Source organism: Corapipo altera, unplaced genomic scaffold, assembly GCF_003945725.1.
Source record: "Corapipo altera isolate COAL_440 unplaced genomic scaffold, ASM394572v1 65, whole genome shotgun sequence".
NCBI lineage: Eukaryota > Metazoa > Chordata > Aves > Passeriformes > Pipridae > Corapipo > Corapipo altera.
In genome coordinates this window covers 1,304,465-1,316,014 of record NW_020884891.1, presented here as the reverse complement: position 1 = coordinate 1,316,014, position 11,550 = coordinate 1,304,465, and the positions used below count along the sequence as shown (strand labels likewise).

Sequence of the window (11,550 nt, the reverse complement as noted above, 5' to 3'; positions counted from 1 at the left end):
TGAGTTATTCTTTAGAGGATTTAACCTATTCTTAAAATTTTAAGAAGCTGTTATTAGGCTGAAGGGTGGCAAGGAGTAGTTTAAGATTAAAAGTTGAAGCCAAACAGTTTAAGAATAATATTATTTGTTGTGCACAATATCAGCAATAATTTCTTTTCCTTCCTGACCACTTCAAGCACACAAGCACATATCCACTTCAGTCTGGGCAACACAGCCCTGTGTGACAGTCACTGTGGAAACCAGGGACTGAATCAAAGTAGCTTTAAAAAAGTGCTGAGGAATTTGAAGGGAAAAAAAAAGAAAAGTGGAAGTCAGGACACGACAAAACTGACAGGGGGTGCTGCTCCCTGGTGCTGAGCAGGCTCCTGGCATCAGTAACTGTGCCTCAGGACACAGGAGAGCAAAGGGCAGCCCTGCACAAATAACCAGTGCTCTGAGCAGCCAGCAAAGGGTTAATGTTTAGTGTCTTTGCTCAGCCCTGGGTAGACATGCTCCCGCTAATTTTCAGCTCTCCTCTCTAACACTTAGCTTAGAACTCAGCAGAACTGGGTTTTTTAGTGTTTGAGTAGACATTTGGCAACTTGTGAAGTGTCAGATGAGCACTGGTGAATTTGAGAACGAGGGTGAGCACTTGTGTCAGAGAAGGAAAAAATCTTCACAGCAGAAAGCACTCTCTAACCTGAGACTGGAGGTACCTGAAATAAAATAACTTCAAACTAGTCTGTTCCAATTACATTAAAAGCCAAATCCTGCACTCCTGACACTTTACAAACTTTACAACTATTGAAATCTGGCTTCAAGAGTCTGGCTGCACACTTGAGACTTAATCAATATAAACTGGATGTGGTAAAGGTTTAAATCGTGGCCTAAATATAATTTACCATGAGAGAATATGGCTGAAAAGTCCAATTTGAAGGGCCAGCAAGGGAGAGGGGCCAGTTGGTATGTTCAGCAGAGCAGGAATTCCTCCTCTGGAGAGGAGCCCCAGCCTGTGGGGTGGCCTGTCCTGCACCAAGGCTTTGAAAGGCAGATGCAGTGAGTGATTCCTGGGTAAAGAGCCCCTGCTGTGGGGTGTTACACTGCAGAGAAATGCACAGGTGCAAGTGCTCAGCTTTCCTGCTTTTTTTAACACCAGTGGGACATAGTGCCTTCCCTATAGATTCTCATCTACATGATAAAACACTTGGTAAATCTAAAACATTATTCACTGGACTATTGTTAGGGAATTTCAGATTTATCACTGCTTCTACTAATTCAATTTAATCTATTAATTTACCTTCTATTAATTTATCAAAGCTTTCTGGGTTGGGTGGGTTCTTTTCCCCCCTCATCTGCGAAGTGCTCAACGCTGACAGTGACGGAAACCTCACAGGAAGCATTGACAAGGTTTGAAAAATAATTCTGGAGCCCTCGGGTTGCTAAGGAAGCTTCATCAGTAGAACCAACGATTTGAGATTGTTTTCTCAGCAGTGCATGAGATAAATGAGAACTATTTCCAGATTCAGTAATTTTGAAATCTGAAGAAACGATCTTATCAGTCTGCTGGCCACCCTGAATGGAATGAATCGGGAAAGATTAATAGGCAACAGGAATGCCTGTTTTCCTTCAAAGGAAAAAAAGCCCTGCAAAAGTATTTTATGCAGCTGTTTTTATCTACTCCATTTTGCATTAAGTATAAAATCTCTATGTTTTGTGTAACCAGCTTTTCATTATACTCTGCTAGGACAAGCAGTGGTTTACAAATTGGTTTACAAAACAAAAAAAAAAAGGTGAAATTTATTTAATCAGAATAGAAGACCCTGTAGGAGGTCAGATCTGGTAGAATATTTAATGTATGCTTGGGTATCTTCCAAACTTTTCCCAGAGGATAAAGGAATCTCTCAGGAAATCTTCGTTTACACAGTTTTAACCTAAGATGCAGCTGTTTTACAAGTAGAAGGAAATCTTCTTTTTCACCAGCTGCAAAATTTGACTGTTTCTAGATTCACCATCCTCAAATATATGACAAAAATATTTAAGACTAAAAATACAAATATTTTGAACCCTAAAGTCTATGTCTGAATATAAACATCAATCTTTGTTGAATCTCTTCCCTATCTATAGTAAGCCCTGATTATATTTATTAAATATGAAGTATTCCACTTCCTTAGGAGCAGGACTGGGTCCATGGAGCAGTAGTGGCAGGTGATATTTTCCTGTAGCTGCAGCATTCCTGAACCATCCGAGGGGAATACATGACACATATCTGTGTAGCTCAATTTAATGTGCCTGGTTAGACAAGCACAAATGTTCATGTGCAATGCATTTGCAGCATGTAGATATTTGTGTCGTAGTATCTTACACAGTACATTTTTGAAAGGTAATTGGAGTGTATGAAATCTTTTAAATTGATCATCAGAATGCGTAGAATACTTTTTAAACAGGACAAAAATCTGCTCGTTTTTTAAGTTCAGAAGTTTAACTAAGCTACATGAAAGTGTATTTTGGTAATCATAGTTACTGAGTAATTAAACCAGTTTCTCAATTAAGAATCTATTATTTTTATTAGAATTATAATCTTTAATTTTAACTTCAAATCTTGTTTGTACAATATTATCAGTCATAATCCCATTGTAACAGTAATTCACGTGGTTTGCTATTCAGCACTTACCAATTTTCAGAGAACATTTGACTGAGTCACAAATAAAACCTCTCCAGGTTGAAAGTGTTCCATTTGTACCCTGTGAATCTGATGTGGAGATTTTTGGTGATTATAAATATATATATATAAAAATATATATATAAATATATATAATATATATATATATATTATATATATATATATATATATATATATATATATAAAAATAGATCACATCTATTTTTGGTCTCTCAACACTACATTTCTAATTCCTGAGCTCTAAGAACACACAGACACTGGGCAGCTCCTCAGCTGGTGTAAGTCAGCAGAACTCTGCCCTCTGCTCAGCTGGCCTTGTGCAAGAGCTCTCTTATGCTTTTAGGTAATTCTCTTTTTCAATCCTTTGATTTCCCTTTGCTATTTCTCACCTCTCTGGAGTAATTCCAGACTACCAGTCCATGAAGGCCTGAGTTATTTTGGGGGCCAGCTTATTTGTTACTCACATTTTTTCCCCCCAGGAGACAATATGATATCAGCTCCTAGCATTGGTTTGCTTTTATATAAAAGAATTAATCTGATCAAAGTGATCCAAATATGCTCTGTGCAAACAAACTCCTATAAATCTCAAAGCAGGACTTAATCTGTGCCCTCCTTTAGCTTTTTTCTACTCCTGGTTTGTAGGTGTGGCTTTTTTATCCTCATTTCTGTCATGTGGCATCTATTTCCATATGCAAACACGTGTATTTTATTCCACATAAATGATCTTGGTGTACGAATTCTTACATATAAACTAGTCCACAAAAACCTAAATGGGAAAGTTCTGATAATTAATATGACAGTAGATGGCTGTTTCCTCCCTTTGATTGCAAAAGAAATGGCCAATTCTTGGCCAACAAATCTCCTTCCCACATAGGAGTTATCTGTGCGTGTGAGTGTATGAGCACGTTGTGTGTATGTGTGTATTTTGGAGTCAGTCACGTTCTTTAGGCACTGAAAGCACATCCTGTTATGATGAGGAAACAGCAATTTGATTGTGTCTTGAAGCAACAATACATAATTTTGGAAAAGTTTCAGTGACAGTCACCAAGAGATTATCAGGCGGCGCTTCCCTAAAGGCACACACACAGCCCGGCCACAGGATTGGAAGGTTTTGAGAAGTCCATGGTCCATGGAGAAATTTGCCCACTTTATTACATTCTCACAGGAATTTGCCTTTTCTTCTGCAATCCCAGACTGGTCTGGGTTGGAAGGGACCTTAAAGCCCATCCAGTCCCACCCCCTGCCACAGGCAGGGACACCTTCCACTAGCCCAGGTTGCTCCAAGCCCCGTCCAACCTGGCCTTGGACAGTTCCAGGGATGGGGCAGCCACAGCTTCTCTGGGCAACCTGTGCCAGGGCCTTACCAATAGTAAGCTTAACTTTTAAGTGAGGTTTAAGTACTCTTGCCTAAAGGCTGGAGTACACCTTCCTTTCATGATGTACCCCTTTGGTTTAGGGGTACATCTTGGGATACAGACACATTTCTAACCATCCTCTCTTATTTCTCTTCCCAAACCTACCTCCATTCTTTTCATTAGCTTGCTTGGGGGGTGGTGTGTTGCCAGGTTCCATTTTTGTCAGGTATTGTCATATAAAGAAAAACTAATGTAAGGTAAAAAGTAGATGCCTTTAAAAAGGTAACAATAAATCATTCAAAGTCTGTCAGTTTGCTGCACAGGCTGCCTGAAGAATAGATTTAATGGATCTGCATACAACAGAGATTTTCTATATTGCTAAAGTTTTCTTATCTGGCAGAGCTTTGCATCATTTGGAACCAGTTCTATATCGTGGGTAGACTCTACTGATTTCTGTCAAGGAGTACTTTGGTTGTGGGGGAGTCCACGTATATCTTCTCTATAAGTGTTTCTTGATATATATTTTGAGACACAAAGCCTAAGAATACCGCACAGAATGTGATAATGCAGAATATAGAAAGAAGCTGTTGGTTACCATTTGTATTTTTAGACTCCTCATTTCAGGAGAATGCCAAAAGCAAAACTTCAGCAGTCAGATCCAACTGTATTATTCCTCATGACACATAAAATAGTGAGACACTTTCACAAACTAGATTAAGAATCATAGTTTATATTGCTGCATGAAATTGCTAAAATCGCATAGAAATCTGTATTGTGAATCATAAGTTAATGTAAAAACTCCAAGCTATTTTTTTTTCACTTTGTCTGTTTAAGCTACTGGGCAAGTTGTTGCATGAATAAATTTATTTTCTTCCTCTGAAACTGTATAATATTAAATGCTGTGTTGTTGGCATAAAATATAAGTTGATCAGACAGACAAAGATTATTATTCTGACAACTGTATACACAAGGGTATCGTTGTACATTGAATTTCAGTGTGTAATATGGTATAAATCTTCATGAGAGATTCAACTTTTATTGGCTGCACAGAAGGTGCTTTTCCTTATTAAATACGGGAGATGGTCCCAGGGGATTTTTTTAGAATATCTTTATCCATTTTTTTTTTCAGCTACTCTCTGGGCCCTGGAAGGCTGACAGATACAGCGGGGTAAGCAATTCCCTTTGGAATGCCTTTGGAATGCTTGGCTGTAGATACAGTTGTGCTTTACCATTGAGCATCTGTGATTTTTTCCCTCAGCAGAACCCAGCAGATCCCACCTTTCCCATTCCATAAGTAGATGTGTGTGTGCTCTGCCTGTAGCCTGCAGGACACCAAAAGGCACCTTCATTCAGTGAAATATTACCAATGAAGTACTAAAATAACTATGGATCTGCACTTCCAGCTGACTGTTGCCAGTCTCTTGTTACAATTGCTGAGGGTCTTTGGGGCATGGGAACCCTGACAAACCCTCTCACTTCTGGGCACTGCACAAAATGAAGGCACAAGGGCCTAAGAGCCCACCTTCTTGAATTTAAACTACTGGGATTATTTTCCTGGCCAATGCAGGTTTGTCATCTCTTCTGTGCCTAGAATTCCATAAGGATGTCTGTGAGGATGTCATAAGCCAAAGCTGTATCTGTGTGTTTAATCACCCTAGACAGCCTAATCTTGATTTATTTAGCTGTTCCTTATGCAGATTATTCAGTACAACCTCAAAAGCTTAGAATTAAAAGTACATTTTTCTAATGTTAAATGATACTTGATTTGCAGTCCTTAATTTGTCCTTGTAGATTAATATAATGTTTCACTATCAAGAAAGACACCACTGCAAAGTTAAAGAAAATTAGGACAATTTCCATTGTCTATTTCTAGTTTATTCTCTGGCAATAAAATCACCAAATACATTATTCCCATGGCTTTGACTTCACTTCCATTTCACACACAGCCAGCGATGTAGGTGCAGAAGTCTTTGGGCAGGAGGTGGGAACAGGTGACCTCCTGAGACCTCATTGATGGGAATTATTCTATCAGTGGGTAAAATCTAGAGTAAGTAATTTCCTTCAGTGAGAGCAAAAACATATATGCACAGTTATAAACCTGTTTAAACCTGCTTTTTAACAGGCAAGCAAATGCCACCACAGATTTTCTGCAGAGACAAAACTTGTGAGTTTTCATCTGAGCCTTCCTCTCTATGGAACCATCTCTCCAGCACAGCAAGCAGGACACTGAGCATTTCTGTGCTCCATTTAATCCCACAGCCACTTGGCCAGGAGCACCAGGCTGGTGGCCAAGCAGTGTTTGTGGTTCAGTGCCGCTGGGAAAACCTGGAATGAGTTTGTGGTGTCCTTTCCCCACTCCACCTCCCACCAAAAGAACATTGGGCTGATTTTTTCCTTTTTTTCCTACCTGGTGAAACGTGCTGACGTTATTTATGAAATGAATAAGTGATACAGGATAGTTGTAGGTTTTATGTAAGAGGCTGAACATCTGCAGACAAAATAAAAAATTTTATTTGTCTCCCTCTGGCCTTGTATAGTTCAAACAGACAACTGGGCCAGGATTTTAATATTTCCAAATATATGGCAAAAAAGGCACTTACCCTAAATCACACAACGTGTGAGCAGGAGCACAGACAGATCAACCCATGCCTGACTGAGCAAACAAATCAAGAGCATTGGGCTGGAGAAGAGAGCTGGGAGTAGAGGCCTGAAGAACATGGTGAAGGAGGAGCAACAGGAAGAAAGTTCTTCAAGTTGTGTCGGTGCTGGGGGAAGAGGCGGCTGTGAGCCCCCCCAGTGCACTCCCTGGTCTTTGGCTGGGCTGGAACAGCTCAAACCAACAGCAGCTGGACACAAAAACCCGAATTTTCCTGGAGTCACTTTGTGGACAAAAGCATGGGATGGTGATTTTGCTCAGTCTGAAAGTGGAAGATGATTTTGGGGGGCAGAGTATGAAGGGGAAGGATTGCTGGGCTCTTCTGCCCCGTTCCCACAGCCACAACCCAGAGAATTCCCTCCCAGCAATGCCAAAGGTTTGGGCTGAGGATCTGCGCTGTTATAGAGTCAACTGTAATCAAAATTTCAGGGCAGGTTTTGGTGAGAAAGACCCTGACCCTCCCAGCTCTAAGAAGGAAGAAAAGCAGGCTTAAAAGTAAAGGATCCCCTATGGTGCTTCCTAATGTCCAACAGCAGTTTATCACTGGATTAGAATTTCTAAGAAATAAGAAGCAAATTGTGCAGACTTCAGGTTTAGTGCCCTCCCAGATGAGAAACCAGTTTCAGGAGTGAAAAGAATGTTTTACAAAAACCCCCTCAAACTTCAAACAATGGCATCACCAAAGAACAAGTACCAATGGATTTGTATATCCAGGAAAATGACTCCAGAAGGAAGACTTTCTAAAATTACTCCTAGCTCTGTGTAATTCAGGGAGATATATGCATATGCCCATGAATTGTTTAACTGTAGAAATGTCTTTTATTCCTGTATAGCAGATGCACAAAGGGAATGGGAATGTTTTATAACTCAGGCTTTTAAATAATAAATAAATGCTGACATTCTCACTTGAGACATCTTGATTTTTGCGTACTGTGTAATACTGAAGTATACAAATATTTCTTTAGAGAGAATTATTTTTCCCTTTTTAAAAAGAGTATAAAACCTCAAGAATATGATAAAACATCACAGTTGGCTTCTAAATGCTTTGCATCTTAATATGGTTGAAGTTAAGGCAGTAAGTAATTTCTGAGTTTTTCCCTTGAGCTGCGTAGTTCTTTTCATATGTAATTATTCTCTGAGTGCATTAGATAATGCTATGGTTCCCACAGCTGTATACACATCTATAAATCATTAATGAGGCAGTTAACTGAAACAAAACTATAAAAGATTTGCATTACCCGGCAGAACCCAGCCTTAATTGACTTCCAGTTATTTACAATTAATTTTTCCATTTGGAATAATGATTTCAAGCAACTAAGGGTTTTTTATGACTGAGGAACGAGATGCTGACTATTCATCAAAAGTTTTTACAGAGGGACCCTGTCAGTGGACAGTAATGAGCTGGATGTAATCTGATTTTTACACTCACATCCACACCCCCACACTGGCAGAGGAGACGGGGGGGGGGGGGCACGTGCTGTAAAATGCAGTAAAATGCAGACAGGAGCCAGCACAAACTTTTTTTTTTTTCCTTTTTATCACATACCTAAGTTTAACAACAATTAATTTCCTTTCTTTATAGCATCCAGCTGAAAGGCAACATGATGCACAGAGCTGGCTACAGTTCCACATAGAATAAACTGCATGAATGAAGAGTGAGTAAATATTTATTTCTATCTTACAAGACTGTAAGATAGACACGGGGGAATAAACAACGCAAAGGCTGTCGAGTAAATATTATTCCATTATGCTATTTAAAAATTACTTTTATAGAGATCTAGAGCACAAAGTAAATCCTCATTAAGTTGTCATTGTTTGAGTCAGGCCCAGGATCGGGGCTGTGTGTCAGAACCCTGGACAAGCACAAGGAAAAGATCTGCTCTCTGTGCCATGTAAGCATAACTCTCATTGACATTAATGGGCTGGGGATGTGTTCATCAGGAAGGGATGTCACGTTCAAATTCCTAATAAAACTTAAGTCAAAAATCACCCGGACCCATTTGCAGCAGCTGATGTTATCTTCATCCCCCTGCAGTCCTCCTTTTCCAAAATGCCTGAGCACATAGGGCCCTTCAGTGGTAATTCCTGGTTGTTCTCTGCTTCTGAACCACAGCAAGAAAATGAGTAAAATCTTATGTATTGGGATGCACTGCATTGGAACTGCTATCCTTGCAAATCAATCCTTCCCTGAGACTGAGTAGATGATTCCCCCTTGCTTCCCTTACTGGGTACAAGCTACATAAAATAAACATTTGGGTTGGTTTCTGGTCTCCCCCTCAGATATAGCTGTGATGCTGAGGAAGTAAAATGACCTGCTTTATCTTCTTCTTTAAAATAACTAATTTTGTTGTCCTTTGAGTTACCTTTAACATTGTCTCTCTCCCCTCATGAAAATTGGCTGCTCCAAGGCAGGACCTGCAGGTGAAACACAGGGAAGGCAGTGTCAATGAGCATTAGGAGCTTGGATTTCTGTGTACTTGGTGTAGACCAAGAGACAAACACTGGTAAATATGGGAGAGTTTAATTCTGAGCGATGGCAAAGCTCTCTGCCTTATCAATGGGTGCCAAAAAAAGGCCACTCCAATTGATCCAGGAAATGTGGCCCCTGTGACAGTGCAACACTGGTAACCTTGAAAATCTTGCAGCCTCGTGCTGAAGTCATTTTTCCCAGGTTCTGTTCCGCTGGGCTGTGTTACAATGTGTAAAGTAACGTGACAGGACTAGACATGGGTCATTCAGTCTGTCAGTAATTCCCAGCTTGGCAAATTGGTCCTCCCTCTTCACCAGTCCATGAACTTCACAGATACTTAACTTATTCATGCTACACTGGCTGCTGCATTATTTTAGCTGGAAAAGCTACTTCCACATGTGAAATCGGAGAGGCTTTTTCTTTGGAAATTGGGCTGGTACCAGAGGAGCAAACAATGTTATTATTTTCATTAAGATATCACGTTCTGTCAACACATAACATTGGCAATTGCATTTCAAATAATAGTATGCTTGACAAATTGTATAGCATTAATTTAGAGTGTGCTTTTGCTGTGTCCATGATCCTTCTTACTGGGCTTGATTTCCTGGGGTAGAAAAGGCTCATTTTGTAAACTCAGAGCTCCAGTAACTTTTTATGCATGGAGATGATATTGCTAACATTGATTTTTTTTTTCAATGGGTGCAACAATTTTAAGAATTCTAAAACTGAGAAGCCCATTGCATTTCAGAAAGTATTAAACTGATCAACCACTTCCTATACCAGCTCTGATCAGTGTGTTACTGTCTGCTTTCAAACAGTGCAAAACAAATACCCTGGCTTTGGAGTTTCTTGATAATTTGTTTTGAAGAAGCCAACACCAATTTCAGTGAAAATAGATCTTTCATTTGGTGGAAACTTCTGTTCATTTGAAAAACTAATAACTACCAAAAATATGCAATTTACTTACCAGCTCTGTTTTAAGTCAGGGACCTCAGTCCTGCAGGGTTTCTCCTCAGAGCTCTCACTTTGCCATGGCTCCTTGAGGAACTGAGTTTGGTTTGGTGTCAGAGCCAGTACCTCTGAATCTGGGCTGTGAATTAAATACAGCTGTTTTTCTCCTCTTCCTTTATTCTTTCCCCCCACCCCACATTAGTATGAGCTGACCATAACATACTAGAAGAAATAAAGAATTACAGTCAGGGTGCAAGGAATCGATTTTTTCCTTTGAAACGGAATCTTGGTATTAAACTACCAGAAAAAAGCCATGAAAGGAATCAGTGGTTTTTCCACTGCTTTGCACATCGTAGAGTCATTTCAACATTGTAATACAGGTGTCAAACGTTAATAAATCAGCTGTCAGATGTCACACACACACTTACTTTGCACAGGTGTAAATGATCACATAAAATGCAAAGCACTGATCTGACACCAAAAATCTCTGTATACCATTTCTGTCCTCAGCAGCTTTATAGAACTATTAAGAAAATGTCCAATAGGGAGTTTATTCCTTGTTATTTAAGTTACCATCTTTTCTGGGTCTACTTTCTTACTTTTAGGAATGTGGTTTCCCCCCCTGCCCCAGCTGACACCAAGGAGGAGAATGCAACAATTTGTATGGAGTTGCTTTGGACTGATGTACAAAGAACAATATTACGTTTCATAATTATGTTCCAAATGATAAAGGATTTTTCCTGCCAAAACCTCTCTGTAAGTGCCCCACCATCATCAACTGATGGCAGCACAGCTCTGGGAATAAACAGACTTTCAGCTAATGGCAGGAATCATCAGGGGAAACAGCAAACAGGTATTTCTTCCTGATATAGAATGAAACATATGATTAAAGTTAAATGCCAAATCCTACTGGCACTGGAGCAAATTCAGGCTTATTCTTCATTCCTGTTTATTCTTTGCTCTCTTTTTAGCTAATTCATCTTGTTTCATTTAATGCCAATGGTTTTTCCTTTCTATTTGGCCACTTTGGTGGGAGGGGGAGGCAATTCATTTTGGGCATGTGGCTTTGGATAACAAGATTAAAGCTTCAGGCAAAGCCCAGATCCTAAAATGAGCACTCCATGCTGTATTCAGCCCTCCAAAGGCAGGGGGCAATGCACTGTGACCCCAAACAGTTCTTTACCACAGTTCTGGCACTGTCCCAAAGGCGTCTGTGCCCTGGTGCTGTGGTACACCCACATGCTGTGACACTCAGCTGCTAATGCAGTGTTTAAATCAGGCTGTTTTACAGCAGAAACACTCTTAATAACCTCAATATAAGGTGTATTGCACTGCAATGTTTATTATGAGGGAGCTGTGAGGCAAACCTTGTTATAATGAAACCATGCCTTCACCTAAGAATCCAAAATTACTGAGTTTCTCTCCACTATCTTATTTTAGACTTTTTTTTTTGTGAAAA

The 11,550-nt window shown here is 39.8% G+C and overlaps 1 long non-coding RNA gene across 1 annotated transcript; it reads left to right on the top strand.

Moving 5' to 3' along the window:
• Positions 1-5,154: 5,154 nt before the first annotated feature.
• On the top strand, positions 5,155-11,000 carry LOC113948115. The gene is made up of 3 exons (XR_003528001.1): positions 5,155-5,182; positions 8,253-8,325; positions 10,697-11,000. It is a non-coding gene; the product is annotated as an uncharacterized LOC113948115 (long non-coding RNA).
• The last annotated feature ends 550 nt before the right edge of the window (positions 11,001-11,550 follow it).